The following is a 12,218-nucleotide window of genomic DNA, read 5'->3' on the forward strand; positions in this document are numbered from 1 at the left end:
ACGCACACACAGAATCCCAGAATCATCTCGGTTGGAAAAGCCCTTGAAGCTCCTCCAGTCCAACCATGAACCTCACACTGACCGTTCTCAACTCCACCAGATCCCTCAGCGCTGGGTCAACCCGACTCTTCAACCCCTCCAGGGATGGGGACTCCCCCCCTGCCCTGGGCAGCCCATTCCAACGCCCAACAACCCCTTCTGCAAAGAAATACTTCCTAAGAGCCAGTCTGACCCTGCCCTGGCGCAGCTTGAGGCCATTCCCTCTTGTCCTGGCGCTGGTTCCTTGGCTCAAGAGACTCATCCCCCCTCTCTGCACCCTCCTTTCAGGGAGTTGTAGAGGGCGATGAGGTCTCCCCTCAGCCTCCTCTCCTCCAGACTAAACAAGTTCTACACATGTTCTACTTGTTTAGTGCTGCAACTTCACATTTTTCAGAGGAAGAACTTAATACTTGGGAGTATGAGGAAACAAGTGTTCTTATACAGTTAATGACAATCTTCAAAAATAGCAAATACAATTTCATGTCTTGGTAGGAATCTCCGTATGGTCAGAGAAAATGGATGTACCAGCATAAATGAAACCATTTTAATAACTCTTGGGCGGTTTCACCTGGCTCAGAACACTAACATTTTACTGTACAGCTGGGCTCAGAGGGCTCCAAGCGGCAGAACACTAACAATAAAGAGGAACATCCCACTGCATACTGATGGACTTTGCAAAAAACCAAGGTTTTTTGCTATTAGAGCACAGCTTCATTCCTTGAAAACACTGATAAGAGAGCAGCAAAAGCCACCGCTGATCTCAGAGGTACAACCTCTGCTGGGAACATGGGACTCAACCCCTCCCCAGTGTAATAGATAAAATTTTTCAAGGGAAAGAAAGCACTCCCACTGAACGTGATATCAACGGGTTCACCTCCCAAAGTCCACATTTCGTTCAAGGAAGTAGGTGGTATTTGGGTAAATAAAAAGAGAATTCCTGAAAAGTTATTACATACTCAGCACAATTTCCTGGAAAAACAAAACAAAGAAATGGAGCTCTATCTTGAAAAGCCATTACCTACACCCTCCTACTGCTAGTCTAGGAGCAAGGAATCCAGCCCTGCCTTGCCACCGAAGGCAGCAGCAGGACAGGCAACGCAGCACGGCTGCCGCAAGGGGCAGAGCGGGAGATCCGAGGGTCCTGAACCCACCTCCATCCCCAACTCCCCCAGTCAAAGTCCTTCCCAAGCCTCACAGCTCCCCTCAAATGCTGTCACCAATGCCAGGCATTCTCTGAACCCTCAGTTTTACCCTAAATCAAGTTGGCTTGGACAGGCAAATCCAACTGGTGAGCTGTGCATGGCCCAAAAAGGAACAACCTACCTCTAGGTAGAACTGCACCAAAAATCTGCTCAGGTCCCCTAAAGCTAGTTTGTTCTCTCATGTGCTTGGTAATAGAGGCTCAGGCTGCTACTTTCCAGGGTCTGATCCTGGCAGCTGGGTGTTTTCATCACTACTAACTATCCTAGTGGTCAGGGCAAAAAAAGAAGAAAAAAAGGGTTGGCACTAAGAATTCACAGGCTGCACTGACATTAAAGATAAGCCAATACACAAAATTTTAAATTCTAGACTAAAACTAAACAAGAAAAGTCCCATCTGCAGGTCTTAAAGACTAAGCAAATTTTGTAGTTTTCAGAGGTGCAAAGGCATATACTGAGAATTAGTGAATCATGATATACGAATCAAGAGCAGGATTTGCAGAGGTATCTTATAAGAGCTTTGTCACCATGCACTGGAGATTTTTGAGTCAGTGTGGAATTAAACAGATTAAGTTTTAGAAAGGTTACATTTTGCAATGGTACTTCTGGCCTGATTCATTTCTTTACAGTGGTTTCTATTAGACATCAGCTAAAGGTCATTCCCAAACCTTGTTTGAGCTGAAGGATGAATTCAGCCCATACAGCATGACAGCCATTAAAAAAAGAATTGGGACTAACCATCTCAGAAACAAACCACCCAAAGCACTCTTCTAGCAAAGCTGAAAGAAGTAGTAGTGGGTATTGCATTTTAAGTTATCAGAAATCTACACTGGAAATAGCTTGAGCTACTGCTTTAAAAGATTATTTGCTCAAGACACACGCATCTAAAAAGCTGAGATATTTTGCCATTTATTTCACAACGTTGAAAAAAATTATTTTAAACTAAATAAAACCAGATCATATTTTAAAAATGTACCCTGAGAAGTGTTCCCAAGTAATTCAACGCTGTGCTAATGTAATACGGTTAATCATGTTAACCATATTAAAAAGAAGGCAATATTTTCCACTGACAGTCTCACACTACAAAGGCTTCTAAGAAAAACAGAAAATCTTAATGACTAGCCTTCCAGAAAACAATTACAGTATACAGCGGCTGTGCCTGACCTCACTTCCTGACATAGTAAAAATGCCGAGACGCTGGAAGACTGAAACATTGGCCTTCCCTTTTCTCCAGCCCAAATTCTTCTCAACCAGTGCTGCAGTCATCCTGGACCCCGTCCAGCTCCTGAGGATTCGCACTGAACTCAGTGTTCATTGATTCAGGCCTGCTCCCGTCTGAAGTCAGCGCCTCCGCCGAGAAAGCTGGGCTCTTATTTACATACAAAACGGCTATTATGCTCCCGACGCGGAATTAGCAAAGCAAAGGTTGCTAATTGAAGTCTATATGATACTTAGACCATCATACCTAAGTCTGGAAAACATCACGGATTCTTCATGAGACATTTTGAAACTCAGATCTGAAATAGTCTAAACCAGTTTCAATCCAAAGCGAAATAAATATGCAATTCTAGTACACGGAGGTAGTTACTAAGAAATATTTACTAAAACTACTCGGAACAATGCTCACTGCATTACAAAGCCTCCTTTAGCCAGTTGCCAATGTGCAGCTCGGAATAAGGTGCCACCTTCAACTCACAGTCACTTCCACTTGAATGACACAACAGAAACACTTCAAAATCGTAACAGTAGTATCTCTAAGAAAAAAGTTATGACCAGAGTAATTTTCTTGTGTAAACACATCGGTTCTGTTTTATCAAGAGCTCTGGAACAGTCACCAGTAAACACCAACAACACATCAACAATTTTACAGACACAGTTTCTCTTTAGGCAGTAACAGTGAATTTGCAACTCTTTATGTGCAGGGCATGTAAAAACAAAGGAAACTTTGTGTGTTCATTAAATGTGTTTTATAGTACTATTCAAAATAAGAAAATTTTCATATACTGAGAAAACAACTTTTTCATTGGAATTATATCCTTTAATCATATTAACAGAATATGAGATTATCTACTGCACAAACGTGTAGCAGTGCTATGTATTGAGCAAGTTTTAAAAATCACGTTATCTTGTGTTAAAGTATTTTCTTAGTATATTAAAAATCTCTCTCCAGAAAGATATCACACAGGAACTATATGAGGGGGAACACTGTAGATAGAAATGGATCAGCTTCATTCCACTGTCCAGAGTCCAAGCTGAACAGATTTCATAAACAGTAAAAAAAAAAAAAAAAAAGGCAGTTTATAATCCCACACAGAAGCTATAACAAAGAATGTATTTTCATTATAGTAAGTGCTGGATTTAATATGAGAAAGTTCCTATTCCCAGGAGCTTATTTCTTAAATGGACATTTTTTTTTTTTTTTTTTTAATACAGTATGCCTGAGTTAGAAAGAACAATGTGTCCAGGACCAAAGAGGAAATCTGATGGAGCTAGAAATTTAGCTCAGACTTCCTGATTTCTAGGTTCAGTGCCTTATGCAACCTTCTAGCCCAATCCTAAGTTTACATTTATTGCAGGAAGTAAACTCTTACAATATTACTATTTATTAAAAGCAGTATTGTATAAAACCCTAAAGCTTTAATTATACCTTTTTATATTAATAGAATTACTAATTAGTATTATATATTTACTACACTTTTATATTATATAAATATATTTATTTTCTCTAAGTGGGGGAAAAAAAGCCAACAGTCTTTTTACAAGCAACATACTTAGTGTCTTTTACCTTTGGAAAAAAGTAACACCTAGAACTGGATCTGTGGACACATACATGTATGAACCTCATGTACTCTGATAAAGAAAACGTTGAGACACTGCCATGCCTTAAACTCCAGGTCTCTTGCAAACTGAGACTTCTGAGTATTTTAAACACACTCTAACCTGTCAGCTAAATTTTGCCTTAGTCATCTCCAAAGAGTGTTAAAAAGAACAACAGTGGACCCAAAAGTCATCCCCAGTAGCCTCGTCCAAAAAATTAAATCTTACTTATGAATTCTAAAAAACTTCCCAGCTTTGAAATTTATGCCCCACACAATTTTGAGGTAGGAAAGATTTTGGAAAAAAAGATACAGGCTACCTTCTCCCACCCAAGTTTTTCAAATAAACAGTATTAACAAGGTGTTTAAGATATCATCCCAGTCCTAAAATAGTTCTCCTCTGCCACAGGACCACACATGAGACGTTCTAGGTGGACTGGTTTACTTTTAGCAAGATTAAGGGAATGAGAGACTTAACAGAATCAGACTTAACAGAAGCTCAGTTACAACTTTAGCTCTGAAGAGACCACCATCACTCCATAAGAGTCATCTGTTCAAAACTAAATATACGTTTTGATTAAAATTTTGGAAATAATTCCTAATGACACCCAAGTGAATTTGTCAGCACCATCTTGTATGAAGTTTGGCTTCTAGCCAGAAGGGCACCACAACTTTGATACTGAAAATGTTCTTCATGACCTACCCAACAAATGTTCTCAGTCAAACATTTTTAATACTTGCAGCTGCGAAAAAGCCAATGTCATTTTGATCTAGGTATTGCTAGGATCTCACGATTTTGACCTAGGTGAGGTCTGCGACCCAAGTACAACAAAAAAACTCAACAAAATGCTCACCCCAACTCCACAGACACATAGCACAAGGTTTCCGCACTCTGCGCCAAGTGTTTTCTTCTAGAAGTGATTTTAAAATCTTTTTCTCTTTTGACATCTAAAAAAGTCACAATTTCAAAACATTTCTCTGTGTTTTCCAAAAAGTTTAACTGTTACTTAAATGCTTATTCCAAAGTAGTGCTAATAGTTTCCATGGTAAAACATAAAAGTGACCACAAGCCTTTTATCACGGATAGTCCTTCTGCCCTCATAAAGACCATCTGGGGATCAAAGACATCAGGCCAGTTGCCAGAAGGACCTCTAGTAACTTCCTAAAAGCTGCAGAAAGCTGGCTGGCTCCTGTGGCCACTGGCAAGAATGACCCACGGAGGGGGAAGTCAAGGCGTAAATGCTCTGTAGGAGATCGGGGGAAAAAAAAGCAACCAGTAAATTAGAGGACACTTTTTTTTTTTTTTCCTGAAGGCGATTAAATTAAGTATTAATGCTCATCTCTCATGGTACTATGAGACCTGATTGTCCATAGAAATTCTCCCTGAAGGAAGAGATGCAAAGCCCTCATCTCACAGATACCAAAAAATCCTAAAAGCTCAGAGAAACAGCAGATACAACATAATAAGACACATGGGAACTCTGACATAAGTAATAATATCAACTTTCATCCTCCCTTACCAATCTGGATCAGGTTCCTGATGTGACTGTGCCAGGAAAGCAATAAAAAAATTGCTCCCTCCACCCTCAAATAGAAACTGCACAAGCAACCGCCCATAGCACTTCAGAATTATCTTCTAGCCTGAAACTACATCCCTCAAGATCCGAGAGCTCTACTCCACGGGGACAAAAAAGGCAAATGCACAGTCTGAAGGGTAGTGCTCACCCTACAGCATCACACACATTTTCCCAGTGACTGCAGAACTCCTCACTGTTCTTCAAAAGAGAAACTCCACTGTTAGGAACTGTGAGATGGGAAGAAAGTATCTGTCAATGGCCAGAGTATACTAGATTTGACTTATTTGGGCTGTTATTAACGATACGCTCATTGTTCATATTAGGGCCAGGTCTGTCCTCTTAACTATTCATTTATGAGGCCTGTAAAGTTTGCATTAACAGTTTCTAGAAGGCAAACATTACATTACTTTAAGATAAATATTTTCCTTTATTGTTTTAGTTATTTTATGGTTTTACTCTTATTGATAGAAAAGCAGAGTCATATCCTAAGCACTTCTGTGCTGCTTCCTAAGTGACCAGCCCCAGAAAATGACACCCAGCAGTTCCCAAAAGGTCCTACTCCTACTTCTAGAACTGTTCAAGAGAACTGAACAACTCCAAGGACTAAGCCCTCAAAGTGTTGCATTCTTATTTCAACTTTAAAAAAGTAAAGGAGGGATTAAGATATTTTCCAGCTGTATTGATGTTGTTAAAAGAAAAAAAAAAAATTAAGTGCAAAACTGACTGCTTCTTTCCACTGGCTAGGAAGATGACATGTTCTGGCATAAGCCAAGTTGCTCATCTTAACATCCTAAAGCTAACCAAAGCATGAAATTTTCAAGCTTATATGAAAAAACTTTTTATAAATGCAGTGTAACAATATATTTATTTAAAAGATGATTTTCTAAGTGTGAAACTTTTCCCCCCTGAACTTCAACACATTGTTCTGGTTGTTCAGGCCTTGAAGGAAACCAGTTTACTTACACATGAACAACATACTACTGAACTTCTATACCTAAATGTCTATCTGAATCATTTAGAAGTTATGAAAGTAACATACACCATGGTTCATTGAAAAGCAAATCCAAGAAAACTTCTGACCCTCTAGAGTCACAAGAAGTAGAGCACACTGTTGAAATGAAAAAACGATAAAAAATGAGAAAGGAAAACCCTACAAAGAACAAAAGCAGGGACAATGTGCTCACAGGACTCCTGGTGCAGTCATAATTAACAGTGGTAAAGAACAGCTGGAAAGCTAACAGGGTATTTCTTTGTAAATAAAATACACAACTCTATGTTCTTAAGGGCACAAGCCCTACGACGTACCTGAAAATGTATCTTGGCAATAACACAGTAAGAGCCACAGAGAAACCTTAACTGGGCAGCAAAAAGGTAGCTGGAGTTTACACCTTTCAGTAACTACAGATCTGAACAGATGAAACAAAACGTTTAAAACCACGCCAAGATTTACAAGATGGGAACTGCAAGTTTCTACAAGGAGCTGCACGTGCTCCAAGATTCTGAAATTCAGGTTAAGTATCTGGATAACTCAGTAAAATTCTTCCCTATGGGCCAAATTTGGTCTTGAAGTGGAGCACAAAATTGAACCCATTTTATGCTAGTTTTTCGCCCTCAAAAGAAACAAGTTCTGTCCATTTGTTTACCAACCTTCTTCAATTCCAGGGAAAAAAGTTCTGTTTCAAAGACTGGAAACAACCCAAAGAAATGGCTATTGTATGTGCAGACAAGTCCACTGCAACAGGAACACATATTCCACAGACCCTCGTTCATCTGAGTTTCCTCCCTATAGCGAGGAATACCTACTTCACAGCAAGGAATAAATATCTAAGTATTTTCAAAAGCTTTTCTTATAATCTTCAAGCTGGCTGAGGAGCAGCCAGCAAAGTGGCACATTTAAATCGAGCTTGGCTGGTCTCCTTTGTCCTGGGCAATGTACTTCCAGACACCAAACGTGCCACGCTGCGCGTTGCACACAGACGTGGATGTCAGTTTGCTGAGCCAATGACACCTCCTGGGATTATGCCAGGGAAGCACCAAAACTCAGACCTTCTCAGTGCCAGAGCTAGGTAATACCTGTCCTAAATTAAGCTAGCAAGCGTTAAGGGATGGCAGACATATGCATGAAGTTGGTACAGTTAGTATGATACAGTCAAGATGTGATCCAAAAGTTGTTTTCCAAATGCTTGCATTCCAAATCTTGAACAACAATTTATTTACTTTAAACTTGACCTGAAGAGAGAACAATCACCCAGATTGTTAAAACCAACAGTAACAACACGATTTCCAGGAAAGACTCCCTACCATGAGACTGGTCAGAGCAGTCAGTTGTCTAATCCAACAGAAGTAAAATCAGGACTTCACAACATTAATACAAGCAGAAGTTTGCCCCTCAGGTTTCTGTAGGCACTAAGGAAAGCAAATGTTGATTTTCCACCAGCTCTGATTCAATCTGCTTCTGTGAATCAGAAGTGTGCTTCATGTATCCTGTCAATGTGTTGACACAAACAAGCTTTTTAATTTAAGAACTCTTACACAACATGACTTCAAAAACAAGCATAAAAATACAGCAAAAGCAAAGGATTTCTTCAAACTGTAAGAGATTATGCAAACTTCAGGCAAGGAAGAATTATTTTGATACACAAACTGAAGACTGTTTTTCTTGCGCAACATGAGAAGAGGTTCAGGCTGTAACGCTCTAGCTGCACAGTGGATCAAATTAGTCTAGTTAAAACAGGTTATACTTAAACCAAAGGCTAAAACACACCAATAAATTACTTGAATTACCACATCTGAGCAGTCTCATGGTAACAGACCATGCACATTTTTTTAGTTCATGGAAAATGCAGGGTAAAATACAAGTATGAGATCATACAGGAGGTTTAAGCAAGCTCACTTCACTCGGTGTTTGTGACAGACCAGGAACACACATAAAACCCTTTATCACAGTACAGCTGATGCATGGTAACACAATAAAATAATTTGCTTCTATATCTGAGCTTTAAATATTTACTGGTAAATCAGTTAACCTGCTACAAGTCTGAGGATGTAATCACGTATTTACATAAGACCGTAAGTGGAAATTATCACAGTTTTGAAGAATCTAAGGATGACAGTTTATATATGCTTTTATAAAGTTTATATTTTAAGAAAGCTAGACATTAAAAAGCAAAATGACAGTTTACAATACACCAAACAGTTGTTTACATAATATCTTCCAAAACTGAATAATTCTTCTAAATAATTATCACTCCTGACATTTTGAAATGGACAAAAATATCTGCATTGGTAAGCAGATTAAACCTTCTGATGAAAACAGTCATTCTGCTCAATACTAACATGTACCATCTTGCAAGTACTTAAAGAGTACTAAAGCTACTTACATCCATGCAAACATTAAAGGCTGCCTTTGTTCCTTCAAGTAACTGCAGTATGACGAACCTAGCTGAAGTCAGACATTACGGTACAGACCACTACTTTGGAACACTTTAATACTGCACATAGAACTGAAAGCAACCGATCCCCATTAAAGAGGTATCAATGTGGAAGCTACTTAATAAAGGGCATTAAACAGCAGATAAAAATACCTCATCCAAATCCTGTATTTAACATGGTTAAATGATTTTCCTCCCCAAACACCCATTCAACTTCATGACTATAACACGGTTACCAATTTTTTTTCCTTTGTATCTTGTAAGCAATCCATCTGCTGATTGATGTTTTGCTCACAGGGCACTTTCAACTTTTCTCCCCAAAGACTTGCTTTGTACTTATGTAGTTTCACATCACATTCTATTCTACATCAATTAGCTACCATTCAGTTCTTTATTTCATTTCTTCTGTTGCATTAGACACTTGTGAACCAAACATGAAAGGATTTAGGAAGATGGGTTAAACTGCACAAAGTTGAGATGAGCATGTCACATTTGAATTTTGGTGCCTATTAGTAACATGAAAACCAATTCATTAGGCGGGACCTAACCTCAGCAAAAATATACCCCCGTCATAGAAAAACTAAAATCTGCTTGGATGCCTTTCAATTCCATGAGCAGCATGTTAGCTGTGATGTAACACAAAAACAGGATTTCATTCTGTAACCCAGCTGCTGTGCGACTGCTTTCCTCAATGCAGAGTGGCGTTGGGCTAACGAGTACGCTCTTGTAAGCTATATGTAACATCACACGTACAGTGATCAAAATCTTGTCAAAGGACCGGGTTAATTAGGGACTGTATAATAGTTGTGTAGTATTAATGGAAACCCATTTTGAGCAGTATTAACAACAGGTCTCCTGTAATCCGTAGGTAGGTCATGAAACATGAATTCAAATAAATTAATTGGAAAGACCAGGCCTCCACCAATGCAACGGGTGGTTCTATACCTAAATGTTCTGTTTAGAAAAAGCTTGACAATGGTCCTCAGAACATACTCACATCAACTCTTCAAAAACCAAAAACAACTACTTTGTATCTTTACATCAAATAGGTGATTTCTGATTCACAAATACTTTACTGGACCTGCTTATTCTCCTCCCGTGGAAAACACACTGTTCTAGCCACCAGCTTCTAAAACTCGTCTTTACTTTTGGCTACTTGTATTTTCAAGAATGCAACTGCCATGGTTTCATAAGGGTCTTACAGTATGGTACATCAGAAGATAATTCACAGGAATCTTCATTTAAAAAAAAGAAAGTTGGAGAGTTCTTCCTCTCACAAGTGCCCTACTGTGGCAATTTTCTGACAGATTTCTCTCTGCTTTTCAATCAGGTCAGTTTCATGACCTGATCAATTTGATGACTGAGGAACTCAATTCCATAAGCTCCAGCTAAAGCGATATATCTTGAGTAATGTCACCTAGTTGGTCACTGATCAGTATGTTACCACCCGCTTGAGCTGTTTTCTACACAGGAAATGCATTTTGCTAAAAACAGAATTTACTTTCTTTATCCAAAGGCCAATCAAGCAAGTCTCTCAAAGACAACATTTCCAGCTAAGGATGGGGGGGGGGGGGCAGAGAGAGAGAGAAAGTTATGTGAAAATAAAGAAATAAAGATAAGGTTGCTACCTTATAAAATCAATAATGTTTATGTGGAAATACTGAACCTCTTCTTACTCTATCAGTTCTTCCTTCCCTAATTCATTTTTTCCATTTGATATTAAGCTATCCAAAAATTTCTTCCAGGAAAAAAAAAAAAAAAAAAGGAGTCCTAAGTTTAGAAGTCTGTGAAATACTTTTATATTATTTCACCTTAAAGTGTTGCTTAGAGACTTAACAGGAAAAAATGCTTTACAAAATCCAGGAGAATAGCAAGTTATGTCTAATTACCGTTGACACTCTCCTGACTTGAATTTGCTCCTGTTGATAAATGTTACACGGTCAGTGCCTGCTGTAGTAAGAGCAATGTGCTGTCCTGTCCCTCAGTCTTCTTTCTGCAGACAAGAAAAAAGTAACAGTAGTTTTCTTTTTAGTGACTTGGCAAGCATAAAGTCTTACGAAAAAAAGCCGCAGAAAACAACCTACATTCAGTAAGACAGCAAAAGACATCAGAGAACAGCCAGTGATTAACTCAACTAGAACCAGCAAATAAAACTTAAGGAAGACTCCACTGGGGAAGAACCAGAAGACCTTATGCACCCTTCTTGCATTTATTCAGTGTGTACAGGATGCAAAACCTGACAACTGCGTAAACACTGCGCATACATTTAATGCCGTATTAGCCAAAGACACTCCGTTGCTTATCTGTGATCTAATTAGCGAAAGGTAACTTGAGCACTATGCAGATGGTTCCCGTACGAAGCGCATTCTGTGGTAATTAAGTGACTTAGTTATCTACTCAATGCTCTATGCCTGTATATAACAATAATGATGAAAAAAATCAACTTCCAAAAAGGATGTGAATAGATCAAAATTTAAACTATCATGTCCCCTCTGATAGGGGCCATAAAACAGACATAAATTGTACAATCTGGAAAATACAGTCAGAGTTTACTGTTACGGGGCAGCGCAACTTTATTCTAGAAACTGTTCCGCTAAAGATGCTCCACCATGAGAAGGCAATGAAGAGCCTGAGTAGTCACTGAAGCTGTTCAAGATGTTAAATTTAACGATGTAAAAACCATTATCTTTCTCAAGCTACTGGATCCAGTTCCTAAACCGTTTGCACATTGAGGATTATGAATTACATTGGTTTGACCCTCCAAACTTAGAAAGTCTTTACAAATATTAGTCAATTCCCAGTACAGGTTTTCTAAAGGTATGTTCTGCAGTTTTACTGGGATGCTCCAGGAAATCACCACCTGCGTAGCTCATTCAGGTAGGGTATAGACTAACTTTGCCCTGAGCCCGCCAGCAGAAGCTCATGGTTCCTCCAGCAAACACAGCAGATGCATTGTTAGGTTCACCAGAAAGGTGATACTGTCTTGAAGTCGCAGATGTTTCTGAAGTCACAGCCTAATAAATGTTCCTCCTGAACTACTTTTAATAAGACATGGGCAAAAAAGATACAAAGCACCAGGCCCTGATGCCAGACAAGTGAATCTTCAGCAAACGGAGGCATTTTCCACATCAATCAAGATACTGGGAACAACGGCAG

At 39.0% G+C, this 12,218-nt stretch overlaps 1 protein-coding gene across 3 annotated transcripts in view; it reads right to left on the bottom strand.

The window, feature by feature from the left end:
• LOC141949071 (fibronectin type-III domain-containing protein 3a-like) overlaps positions 1–12,218 on the bottom strand; it is a 49,964-nt gene that overhangs the window by 33,679 nt on the left and 4,067 nt on the right. For 2 of the 3 annotated variants that reach the window (XM_074882257.1, XM_074882256.1), the window contains exon 2: positions 10,952–11,055. The exons of the other annotated variant lie outside the window; for it this stretch is intronic. The gene's annotated coding sequence lies outside the window, so the exon portion shown is untranslated. The remainder of the gene's footprint in view (positions 1–10,951; positions 11,056–12,218) is intronic. 3 annotated transcript variants of the gene reach the window in all.

Source organism: Strix uralensis, chromosome 13, assembly GCF_047716275.1.
Source record: "Strix uralensis isolate ZFMK-TIS-50842 chromosome 13, bStrUra1, whole genome shotgun sequence".
Taxonomy (NCBI): Eukaryota; Metazoa; Chordata; class Aves; order Strigiformes; family Strigidae; genus Strix; species Strix uralensis.